Source organism: Globicephala melas, chromosome 9, assembly GCF_963455315.2.
Source record: "Globicephala melas chromosome 9, mGloMel1.2, whole genome shotgun sequence".
NCBI classification, from domain to species: domain Eukaryota; kingdom Metazoa; phylum Chordata; class Mammalia; order Artiodactyla; family Delphinidae; genus Globicephala; species Globicephala melas.
The window spans coordinates 85392429-85404575 of record NC_083322.1 but is presented as its reverse complement, the minus strand read 5'-3'; the positions used below and the strand labels follow the sequence as shown (position 1 = coordinate 85404575).

At 38.9% G+C, this 12147-nt stretch overlaps 2 protein-coding genes across 2 annotated transcripts in view; one reads left to right on the top strand and one right to left on the bottom strand.

Moving 5' to 3' along the window:
- FBXL13 (F-box and leucine rich repeat protein 13) overlaps positions 1–12147 on the top strand; it is a 185484-nt gene that overhangs the window by 105287 nt on the left and 68050 nt on the right.
- Positions 6597–12147, bottom strand: part of FAM185A (family with sequence similarity 185 member A) — a 150241-nt gene continuing 144690 nt past the window's right edge. Inside the window, exon 9 of the transcript XR_009565127.1 lies at positions 6597–6622. The gene's annotated coding sequence lies outside the window, so the exon portion shown is untranslated. The remainder of the gene's footprint in view (positions 6623–12147) is intronic.

The window sequence follows — 12147 nt, the reverse complement described above, 5'->3', positions numbered from 1 at the left end:
CTGCCCAAAAAAGGAAAGATGTATACAGTATTGTGAAAGAATTTGAATCCATATTTGTTAGAAAAAATAAATAAGTGGATGATGGAGAACTACAAAGAAAAGTGAAAATCAATTACATATGTTTTAGAAATATTCTGCATTCTTATGGGATTGGATAAACACTGTAGGGTGCACTAAGTAATATGACCGATTTCCTAATGAGTACCAGCACTTGCACGTTCCCCTGCATGTCATCATCTTTGATGGGGTTGAGGTGATGCCTCTGCCCAGTTTCTCCTCCTTGAAAAAGCCTCTGCTCACACGTGGCCTGAACTGGGATAGGGCTGCTTCAGCGAGCTCTCTCACTATCCTCTGCAAATTTCTACCCATATACTTGCCACTTTGAGTTTTCTTTTTTCACTTTTAAAAAACCTGCTTTTTTTCTTATTACATGCTAAATGCAGAAAAATACAATAAAAAAAGGAGAAAAAGGGACTTCCCTGGTGGTGCAGTGGTTAAGAATCCACCTGCCATTGCAGGGGACACGGGTTCAAGCCCTTGTCCGGGAGATCCCACATGCCGCGGAGCAACTAAGCCCGTGCGCCACAACTACTGAGCCTGTGCTCTAGAGCCCGCGAGCCACAACTACTGAGCCCACATGCTACAACTACTGAAGCCTGCATGCCTAGAACCGGGGTCTGCAACAAGAGAAGCCACCGCAGTGAGAAGCCTGTGCACCACAACGAAGAGTGGCCCCTGCTCGCCCCAACTAGAGAAAGCCCGTGTGCAACAAAGACCCAACACAGCCAAAAATAAATAAATAAATTAATTAATTAAAAAAAAAACAGGAGAAAAAAATTTAAATTACCTGAAAATTCATCATCAGAAATAATAAACACTACTAGAATTTCAGGGTCTTTATTCTATGCCTGTCTAGACTTTTTTAAACTGAAATGGATTATATAGTACACATATCTTTCATTTAATGTTTTATAAAGTGAATGTCTTTATTCCATTAAATATTTTTCCTGTAACTTACTTTTAATAGCTATATAGTATTTCATTGTATCAAAATACCAATATGTATTTAACCATTCATTATTGGCCTACAGTTCTTTTTTTTTGGCCTACCATTTTTTTTGCTATCATAAATAACCTGTGAGGAAAATTATTGTAGCCATATCTTTGCATATGTCTGTGTAATTTTTTGGTACAAATTTTTAGAAGTGAAATGGTCAGAGGATATAGTTATTTTTAAGGCCATCCATACCCTACAAAGATTGTCAGTTTACACTTACCATAAATATAAAATAGTTTGTTCTCTTCATAAATATATTATATATAAAAAATTTTGCCAATTTGACATTGAATATGATATTTTATATTTTCAATTTGTATTTCTTTGATTACCAGGCAAAGTTAAACCATACACAGGCACTTAATAAATATCTGTTGAATGACAGCATTCTTATCCCAACAGGCCGCCACTGTTAAAATATTTTTCAAATTAATTAAAAAATCTCTTTCAAACTGGGGAATATTGGAGATAATGTAAGTTAAGTGCCTGACACAGTTGGTGATAAAAAAAGAAAACCTATTAGTATATTTCTCTAAAAAAATTTCTTCAGAGCCTGAGTGCAACATTTTCATTATAGTAGTTTCAGAAGAAAAAAAAATCTACATTCATTTAACAAAATGATTCTGGCTGAATCAGTTGAACAAATTTAATTTGTTTGCTTTTATATTTGCTACTTACTCAAAGTTATAAAATCTAACCTTATGCCATAAAATAATTTTTTAAAAACCATGTTTAAATACAATTTGGAAAGACTCTGGAGACAAAATGGTTTTATCACGTAAAGAAGGTACTCTTTCCTGTGCTCCTTTGTCATCTATAATCTGGGAGACATTTGGCGACAGTGAATGAATCCATCTTTTTCTATGCTCTAAGGAATGATGTGTGACCTAACTCATGGTAGACATTTGTCAGATATTTGTTGAATTTTTGGATTAATGTTTAGTTAAATAAGTGAAACTAATGAACCACTGTATGAGATGCTGGTAGTTTTCCTTTGTATCTCATACTCTGCTTCAAGGAACCACTCCTCTCCCTTCCCTTGTGGTTCTGGGCAGCTGTCAGTTGTGGCACCTTGAAAGCAACACACCACAGTAATTGGAAGCATTGGTTCTGGGGCACCTGCATTTTAATCTTGAGTTTACTATTTACTAGGTATGGGACTGGGGCAGGTTACCTAAGCTTTCTGTATACCTCACTTTCCTTATCTATGAGATGGGGAAAATACTAGCAACTTCCTAAGTGTGTTGTGTGAATGAAATTATTTGATACATATAAGAGTCTTAGAATGATGGCTTCATATAGTAAATGCTTAGCCACCATTAGCTATTATTATTAGATTACTATTAGTATTTTCCAATGGCCGCTATCATTTGGCCCAGGCCTAGACATTCCTAAATTCCATGTGCAGTGGCTATGATTTTTCCAGGAAGAGCATGACCTTAGCAGAACTATTCAAAACTCTTTTAGGTGCTCAACATTGGGAAAAATAAATTCAGTTTTTTCTGAGGTTGCAGGGCCTGGAATGTGTTTGTGGTTCTCTTGCTCAGGAACATGGAGGAAATTTGTCTGCAATGGGAAAGAATAAAATCCTCACAAAGAGGCTGACCTTCAAGAGGGAGAGATGCTGTGTTTGAGAAGGAGAGATCGTATATTTTTGCTTAGCTGGACTTTCAGTTAGAGATACCACTAATTCCCTTTTTACCTACGCTAGTTTATGTTGGGTCATTGTGACTCAAGGAAGCTGACTGGGACAACTGTTGAGGATGTGATTCCTATTTAGCCTTTAGTTGGGGTATTGAATACTTTGATGGAAAGCCTTTCTCAAGGAAAAAACTAAGGCCCAAGAGAGGAAGTTGTGAAGGTTTCTCATAGCTCTTCACATGCTTGTATTCTACCATGTACCTGAATTTGTTGCTTTGAGCATGCCTGTGACTGACCACAAAGCAATCCTTAACACCCAAGAAACTGGATTAAATCTGCTTCCTGTTTTGCTGGCACCGACAGCTGGGACATACTGAGCAAAGGCATTCCCTAATGACTTTTTTGAGGGTAAGTATAATATACAGCAAAGTGCACAAAGTGCTATATACGTGTCCTTTGGTGAACACAGAATGTGTTTCTGTTGAGTATACACATAGGAATCAAATGGGCTGGGTGAGAAGTATGTGTATGTTTGGCTTTTGTTGATATCATCGTTAGTTTCCTAAATTGGCTGTGTCAATCCTAATGATTATGATTTAGAAAACTCATGAGGATGTGATTTCTGCAGGAAAGCTAATGCTGTGGCTCTATATACTTACTCCCTATATGTACCCACATAATTTATTTTCATAGCAACACTATTGTTAAAGTGCAGTACAGGAGAGGTAGGAGAACAACGTTCAAACCTAGAGTGGGCTTCTATGCTGATGAGTACTCTTCCCTTCTCAGAAATTAGCAATAAGTATTTAAGTCATCTTATATTCACTTCCATAGCAAGCAAGCTTCATTAAACTTCCCTCTTTTCAACTATTTTAATCAAACATTTAGAATCCATCACTGGTGACTAAGTTCACTAAAAGAAAATAAGAAGAGAGGTTTAAAAATATTGTGTGTTCTCTGTGGTATTTTTCAGGAGAGGAAAAGTACTCAAGGGAAGAAACATAACCAGGGATTTCTATTTTATTTCACACTAGATTTATTTTATTTTACTTATTTTGGAACTCAGGTACCAGGAACAGATTTAATCACACTCCTCAATTCATGGCACACTTTCATCATCATTCCAGGCAAGGCTGATCTCTTGTTTTATTTATTCCCTTTTATCTACATTTCCCACTCATGTTCCCCTTTCTCTACACAAGCAAACCCTCTAATTTGTTTTATGTGGTTCCATATACAAAAAACTTTCATTTGAAAAGATACTTGTACCCCAATGATCATAGCAGCACTATTTAATAGTCAAGACACAGAAGCAACCCAAGTGCCCATCAACAGATGAGATATATATATATATATTTATATATATACATATCACATTTTCTTAAGCCAATCATCTGTTGTGTGTATATATATATTTACAGACATATATATCACACACACACATATATATATATACACACATACACAAAGGAATATTACTCAGCCATAAAAAAGGAAATATTGTCATTTGCAGCAATGTGGATGGACCTAGAGAATATTATGCTTAGTGAAATAAGTCAGACAGCGAAAGACAAATCTATATGATATGACATATGATATGAATCTAAAAAATAATACGAACGAATATATATACAAAAGAGAAACAGGGTCACAGACATAGAAAACAAATTTATGGTTACATAAGGGGAAGGGGAGGGGGAGGGACAAATTAGGAGTATGGGATTAACAGATACAAACTACTATACATAAAATAGATAAGCAACAAGGATTTACTGTATAGCACAGGGAATTATACCCAATATCTTATAATAACCTATAATGGAATAGAATCTGCAAAAAAACTGAGTCACTATGCTGTATACCTGAAACTAACACAATATTGTAATTCAACTATACTTCAATTTAAAAAATGAGCAAAACATAAAAGTCTTTCTCTAGCAACAAAAAGGAATATATTAATATATACATATATATATCAATGTATTCTTGCATTCTTATATTGTGGTTCTGTGTGTGGATTTTAATCCTCATAAATGATATTGTGCTATAGCTCTGGCTCTTTCTCTTATTTCTGACAATGTTTCTAAAGGTGCCTCAGTCACCTCTTCTCTTGAACCCCTTAATCTCTTAATCATAGAGAGCCCCAAGGTTCAGTTTTTGGTCTACTTTTCTTCTCATCACGCACTTGGTGACGTCACCTAGATCATGGCTTTAAATATCACCTACAACAACAAACACTCATATAAAAAAAAGAATCACGCAACAAACAAAAGGTTCTAGGTATCAGACACAACAATAGAAACTGGAAAAATGGTAAGACATGTTCCCTAATCTAAAGAAGATCAAAATACAGTGGAGGAGACAGACATGCATAAAAATTATTTTACAATGTGGTAAGAGAGGAAGTATAAATGTGGTTAAAAGCACAGACTAAAACACCAAACAGACCCAGTTTGAAATCTTAGCTTTACCTATCACTTCTAGCTGTGTATTCTTAGGTCAAATAACCTCTCTAAGGCTCAGATTCCACATATGCTAAAGGGGATAATCATAGTACCTACCTGATGGGGTTCTAGCCATAAGTAAATAAGATAATGCATGTGAACCACTTAGGAGAGTGTCTGGAACAACTATTTTAAGTGCGATACCAGATGTACATATGTACATGAGGGTAAGGAGCCTTAAAGAGGGAATAATGAACATCCTGAGTGATCTGGAGGTTATCTGTTGAGTGGAACCTTGAGACATGAATAGGAATTCATGATTAAGAACAGGAGGGAAAGGAAAACAACATAGGAGCAAGGTGTACTCTGTAAAGAGAAAAGGCAGGAGTTAGTGTTCATGTGGGAAAATAACAGGAATGGTTGAAAGATTCTTAAGCATAGAAGTAAGGTCGGGTATCATGTCAAGATAGAGCTGAGCAAAACCTATAATATTTAGTAAGGTATGGGCAGTTTCATAGTTACAATAATCAAACACAAAGACCTGGGCTTCCCTGGTGGCGCAGTGGTTGAGAATCTGCCTGCCGGTGCAGGGGACGTGGGTTCGAGCCCTGGTCTGGGAAGATCCCACATGCCGCGGAGCAACTAGCCCCATGAGCCACAATTACTGAGCCTGCGCGTCTGGAGCCTGTGCTCTGCAACAAGAGAGGCCGCGATAGTGAGAGGCCTGCGCACCGCGATGAGGAGTGGCCCCCACTTGCCGCAACTAGAGAAAGCCCTCGCACAGAAACGAAGACCCAACACAGCCATAAATAAATAAATAAATAAATAAAATTTAAAAAAAACAAAAAAAAAACACAAAGAACTTAGAGACCAGCAGTCCAATGCCAATTTTATATGACGAAGTGGGGTTTAAAAAATAAATTTGATTAGAAATGGAAAAAGCTAAAGGCAATTTTAAAGTCAACAAAAAAAGAGAATTATTTGAATTATAATTGAGACCACTGCTCATTCTCAGGTCATGTGATTTGAGACTCAGGTAGTACAGGAAATTATGATCCAGTTTCCATCCTTTGTCTCTTCTGATCCAACAAAATATATCTTGTCATTAAAAATCTCAAATGATGGACTACCTTCCCTAAATCTGCCTTCTACACAGGGTGTCTATGAAGCCTGGAAACATAAGTAATCTTTTACTTTTTTACAGATTGAAGATGTCTTTGACAATATTACGTATATTCGCCTATGTCTGGGTAAAGAGACACTTTCTAAACCTCTTTAGTTTTATTTTAACAATAAACTTTCATTAAGTAATTTTTTTAAATTACAAAAATAAGGAGAAAAAAATGCGGTAATCTAAAGTGGCAGGGCCACACACTCCACGTACTGGGCACTCACTCACCTTCACAAGGAGTTCGTTCAGTGAGCTCCTTCTCACTACTGTACACCGCTCCGGAGGCCTTCCCTTCTTGCCACAAGACATCTGCAGAGAAAGGGAAGACCACTGGATCAGTAAGCAGGAGCCTTTGGGAAGACAGGTTCTAATAAAGAAGAAATAGGAAGAAACTCCTCTGCGTACAAAAGAAAAAAAATGTTGGAGTGGAAACTCAAAGGCGTTCTTACATTAAATCAAGAAAAAGAACTCCAATAAAGAGCTATCACAGGGCTTCCCTGGTGGCGCAGTGGTTGAGAGTCCGCCTGCTGATGCAGGGGACGCGGGTTCGTGCCCCGGTCCGGGAAGATCCCACATGCCGCGGAACGGCTGGGCCCGTGAGCCATGGCCGCTGGGCCTGCGCGTCCGGAGTCTGTGCTCCGCAACGGAAGAAGCCACAGCAGTGAGAGGCCCGCGTACCGCAAAAAAAAAAAAAAAGATCTATCACAGCAAAATAGAGACGAAAGACCAACAATTACCATCAACAACAGTGTGAAAAAGGTATTAACAGCATCTAGGTACAATAAAGATAGTCCAATAATAATGTCATCATCCTCAACTGCCTTCCAGCAGCAGAACAATTTTCCTTTATCTATACTCATTTTCTGTTCTCTGTATGGCTCAGGTTGACCTTTTTCGGCAGTGGCTTCCTTCTTCTCTGCCTTCCTAGCCAGTCAAAGGAAGTGTGTGAACTGCTATGAGCAGAGTTAGCAGAAAAGAGTAAGGCGAAGGTGTGGAATTTCAGTATACTATCACCAGAGCTGGAGCCAGGGAACTGAATCCCTGACTAGACAAACCGTGGTGAGAGATGAGCCATCAGCCTCCTGTCCTCAGGGACCCCTCCTTCAGACAAGCCCAGAAACCCATACAGAATTAGCCACCTGCTTCCAGCAACCTCTGCTGCAGCACTCAGCATCAGGAACACAGCCATCACTGGGAGAAGGCTCAGAGGACAGGTTCCTGACCAGAATGTAAGGTCTGACTTTCCACTTCCTGTCTGAGGTGCTCCCCCAGAGACACTCTACAATACCAACGAATCATGTGGGTGTCTCGGGTCCTTTTATGACAACATGGCTGTGCCCTATTGAAAGCGGGTAGTGAGAATTACAGAAGCACCCTAGCTGAAAACTGTTGCCACGGGCTCTACAAAGCCAAGATCTGCAGTTCCAATGAGAGCAGAAGACTGAGTAGTGAATATCCAGACAAACCCCTCATTTTCACGTGATCTGTCAGCTCTGGCTTGTGGTCAATTTGACTTTCCCTCTTTCTTTAGAGGACACTGGTCTGTGTCATGCATGTCTTCAGACCAGAGGTCACTAGCGTCTCAAAAGTAGGATATATGGTTTTATTTCCTGTTCTTTTACTGGGGCTACAGAGTATGGCAATGGACAGTGACTTAAAAGCGGAAGGGAAGGAAATATGCTGCAGCCAACCAGCCCCCATAATCATAGAAATCTTTAATATACAGGCCTCAGAGAATGCTAATCCTTGCTTTATATCATATATAAATCCTGGACTGTATCTAGTTTTGTACCATCTGATGTCAAAAATTCAACACATGTCAATTAGAAATTTTTAAATGTAATATGGTATCCTGGACTAGATCCTAGAACAGGAAAAAAGACATTATAGAAAAACTGGTGAAACAGGAATAGAATTTGTAGTTTAGTTAATAGCACTGTAACTGTTAATTTTTTAGTTTTGACAAATGTACCATGGTTATTTTAGATGTTAGCATCAGGAGAAGCTGGGTAAGGGGTATGTGGGAAATCTCTGTATTATCTTTGCAAATTTTCTATAAATCTAAAATTATGCCAAAAAACCCAACAACACTCATATATGTATATATGTAAAATATATATAATGTATATATAAAATCATTACATATGTATATGCATAATATACACACATACACACAAATATATGCTCACATACGTATATACACATACATATATATGTAATGTATGCACATAGGAATAAGTTTATATATGTGTATATACATGTGCATGTATATGTGTTTATAGGAGTATATATGTATACAGGAGTACTTATATATGTTATATATAGAGAGAAGTAATATATGTATATATGCATGTACATATATATACATATACACATATTATGTATACATACACAGACACATATATATGATAGATAATATAGATCTTCAACCCAGAGTTCTCTCTCGAATTTTAGACTCATATCTTTTAAAAAATTTATTCATTTATTTTATTTATTTTTGGCTGCATCGGGTCTTAGTTGCAGCACGAGGGCTCTAGTTGAGGCATGCAAGCTCAGCAGTCATGGCACGCGGGCTTAGTTGCCCCGCGGCACGTGGGATCTAACTTCCCTGATCAGGGATCAAACCTGCGTCCCCTGAATTGCAAGGCGGATTCTTTACCACTGGACCATGAGCGAAGTCCCTAGACTCTTAAATCTTAAAAAAAAAAAAAAATCCCTGTTCAAAAATGTAACTCCTTGCTCCACCTTCGGCCTTTCCTATCTCAGTTAATGACAGCTCCATGTTTACAGCTGCTTAGGCCAAAAGTCTTGGAGTCATCTGTTACAGACTGAATTGTATCTGCTCCAAATTAATATGTTGAATTCCTAACCCCTGGTATCTTAGAATGTGACCTTGTTTGGAAATAAAGTCATTACAGATGTAATTAGTTAAGATGAGATCATTAGGGTGGGCCCTAATGCAATGTGACTGATGTCCTTACAAAAAGGGGAAATTTGGACACCGACACATGCATTTACATGGAAAGCGCCATGTAAACATGAAGATAGCCATCTACAAACGAATGAGAGAGGCCTGAAACATACCCTTCCACCAACCCCGCTAACACTGTGATCTTGGACCTTTTGGCCTCCAGAACTGTTGGACAACAAATTTCTGCTGTTTAAGCCACCAGTTTGTGGTACTTAGTTACAGCAGACCTAGCCAACTAATACAATATTCTTGACTTTTTCTCTCACACTCCACATGCACTCTGTCAGGAAGTCCAGTTGACTATTACTTCAGAATCTCTCCAGGATCTGACCACTCCTCACCATTTTCACAGTTACTACCCAAGTTCAGGTCACCATCCTCTCTTGCCTGGATTATTGTGATAGCTTCCTAACTGGTCTCTGTGCTTTCACTTCAACCTCTAAGTTTCCTCTCAACACAGCAGCATCTAGAATGGTCTTTTGAAAACCCAAGTCAATGTTCTGCCTCAGTTCAAATACCTGGCAATTCTTCCTATTTACTCAATAAAACAAAAGCCTTGGAAGGACCTTCAGGATTCCATATAATCTGCCTCCTTCCCTAATTGTCTCTCTGACATCACTTCCTACTACTCTTCCTCTTATCAACTCTGCTCCAGCCACACTGGCTTCCTTGATGTTCTTTCATCACACAAGCTCTTGCCTTCGGGTTTTTTGCACTGGCTGTTTTCCTTGCCGGGAACACTCTTTCTGCAGCTACCTGTATGGCTTTCTCACCTCCTTTAAGTCTTTCTCACATACCCCCAAATGAATGAATAAGTGGATAAAAATGCATCAGCTAAAATGCTCCAAAGAGATCCATATTAGTTCCATGTTCATATCAGAGCTCTCTAACATATGATCTTGTTTCTTTCAAAATCTCAAAGAAGAAAATATGGGTAGGATTAAGAGTTTTAATGGAAAGGATAAGTCTATCTTACATGTACACGAGAAAGTGCCAATTAGGAGGCCAGTGATTCCTGGTTATGCTTTTCCTTTACCCTCTGCTCTGTTTGTGTGTAACTCCAAGGGTTCTCATGTTGATATTGCCTTTGGGTAGCCACTTTTCCTACAGATTCATGTATCTTCAATTGTGTTTAGCAGTGGGTTATAGCTAGGCATGGAATAATCACAGCTATGCTGGGAAGGAAGGCTAGGCTGAAGCCAATCTCTGGTTGAAACCCAAGTGCCCAGAAACCAGTAACTCTGAACATGGAGTGGGAAAAGGAGCCAGATGAAGAGTGGGGAGTTTGGGCCAAGGTACAGATTTACATGTTCAGATTTAAGATTTAAGTTAAACCAGAGAGCAAGAGAGCTTACAACAGTTTCTGCCTCCCCGTTCCCGTGCTCTTCATTTCCAGCCTAAGTACTTCCATTAGGCTCCCTTTTTGCCCTCTGACTAAACACCCTCATCCTTTCCCTTTCTCCCATTCACCAGGTTAACTTTCACATACCCTTTGAGGCTCTGCTCAATCACAGCGTTCTCTAGGAACCCCTTGCTGACCCCTCATTTCCCCTAACCCAGGTTGGGTTAAGATCCCTTTATTCCACTTCCACTAAGCATTCTCTGTGTATTTGATGGTCTGCTTATTTGTCTGCTCTCCGCCCCACTGTGAGCTCCTTGATGGTCAGGATGGTGCCTTATTTATCTGTATCTGTATCCTCAGTGCATAATAAATACCTGGCACATAGTAGGACTTTGATCAATGTTTCATGAATGAATGAATGAAACTGCAGCCAGTTTCAGGGTATGGCTAGCCAGGTTCTTCAGGTGGAAGCTCAGGAGGCTTGTTAGGTATCTGAGAAGTTGGCAACTTGCTACAGCAAGGTCTGATGATCTTTTCTTGGTAAGAGTTGGGTCTGACATTTCTTTCGATTTACAGGGAGAAAAGAGCCTAGGAAACTACAAAATACTAAAGTGAAAGTATGTTTTAATCAATTATTTTTCAGTTACTACACAAGTCAACAGAAATGAAAAGGGACAGCATCCCAGAGATGTTCAAATGATTGGAATACTCAATATAGTAATAATGGTTTATCAGTAATTCCTGTACTATTAAATCTCTCTGGGAACCATGAATCTTAAAGGTACACTGTGTAAACTGCAAACTGGAAGATTCTAAGGTCGTTTTAGTTCTCTCTAGGCTACATAAATTCCAACCTCCCCTTTCAGAGAGGCAAAGATCATGGAAGGTCTTACTTATTCACCTCTGGGGTTTGTGGTGGAGGCGGGAGAAAGCCACGGAGGCACATCCGGGGATGAATGCATTAGCCAAATGGAACAGAGACTGCATAAGCAGAGCAACCTCTCTCACTCTCTCTCTCATACAGCAGAAGGCAGTGGGATCGTGAAAGGAGCCCCAAACTGAAGTTAAGAGACTCAGGATCTAGTCCTTGCTATGCCACTAAGCACTTGTGCAACCCTGGACATTTACTTGCTTTTTCTGCTTCAGTTCTCTCTTCTGTAGAATGGCTAGGTTAGCTAGATGATCTCTGAGATCTTTTTCAGCTTTAGGATTTTGTGTTTCTGTATGATGACTAACCAAGATAACTAAAGAAGGAGTAAGACTGGGGGAAAAGAATAATGAATGGTATTTTGGAAAAGCTGAATTTGAGGTTCCTGTGATATACCTGGTTGTCAATGACAAGAACTAATTGAAAGTGGAAGTCTGGTCCTTGGAGCAGAGCTGGGAGTGGAGGTACAGATTTGGTAGTTTATCAGCAGGAGGTAAATGGAACAATAAAAGTTATGTGACCAGCTAAACCAGTTGTGAATAAACAGGTTATGTACCAAAATAACTTGGTAACAGCCAAATTATAATTCATTT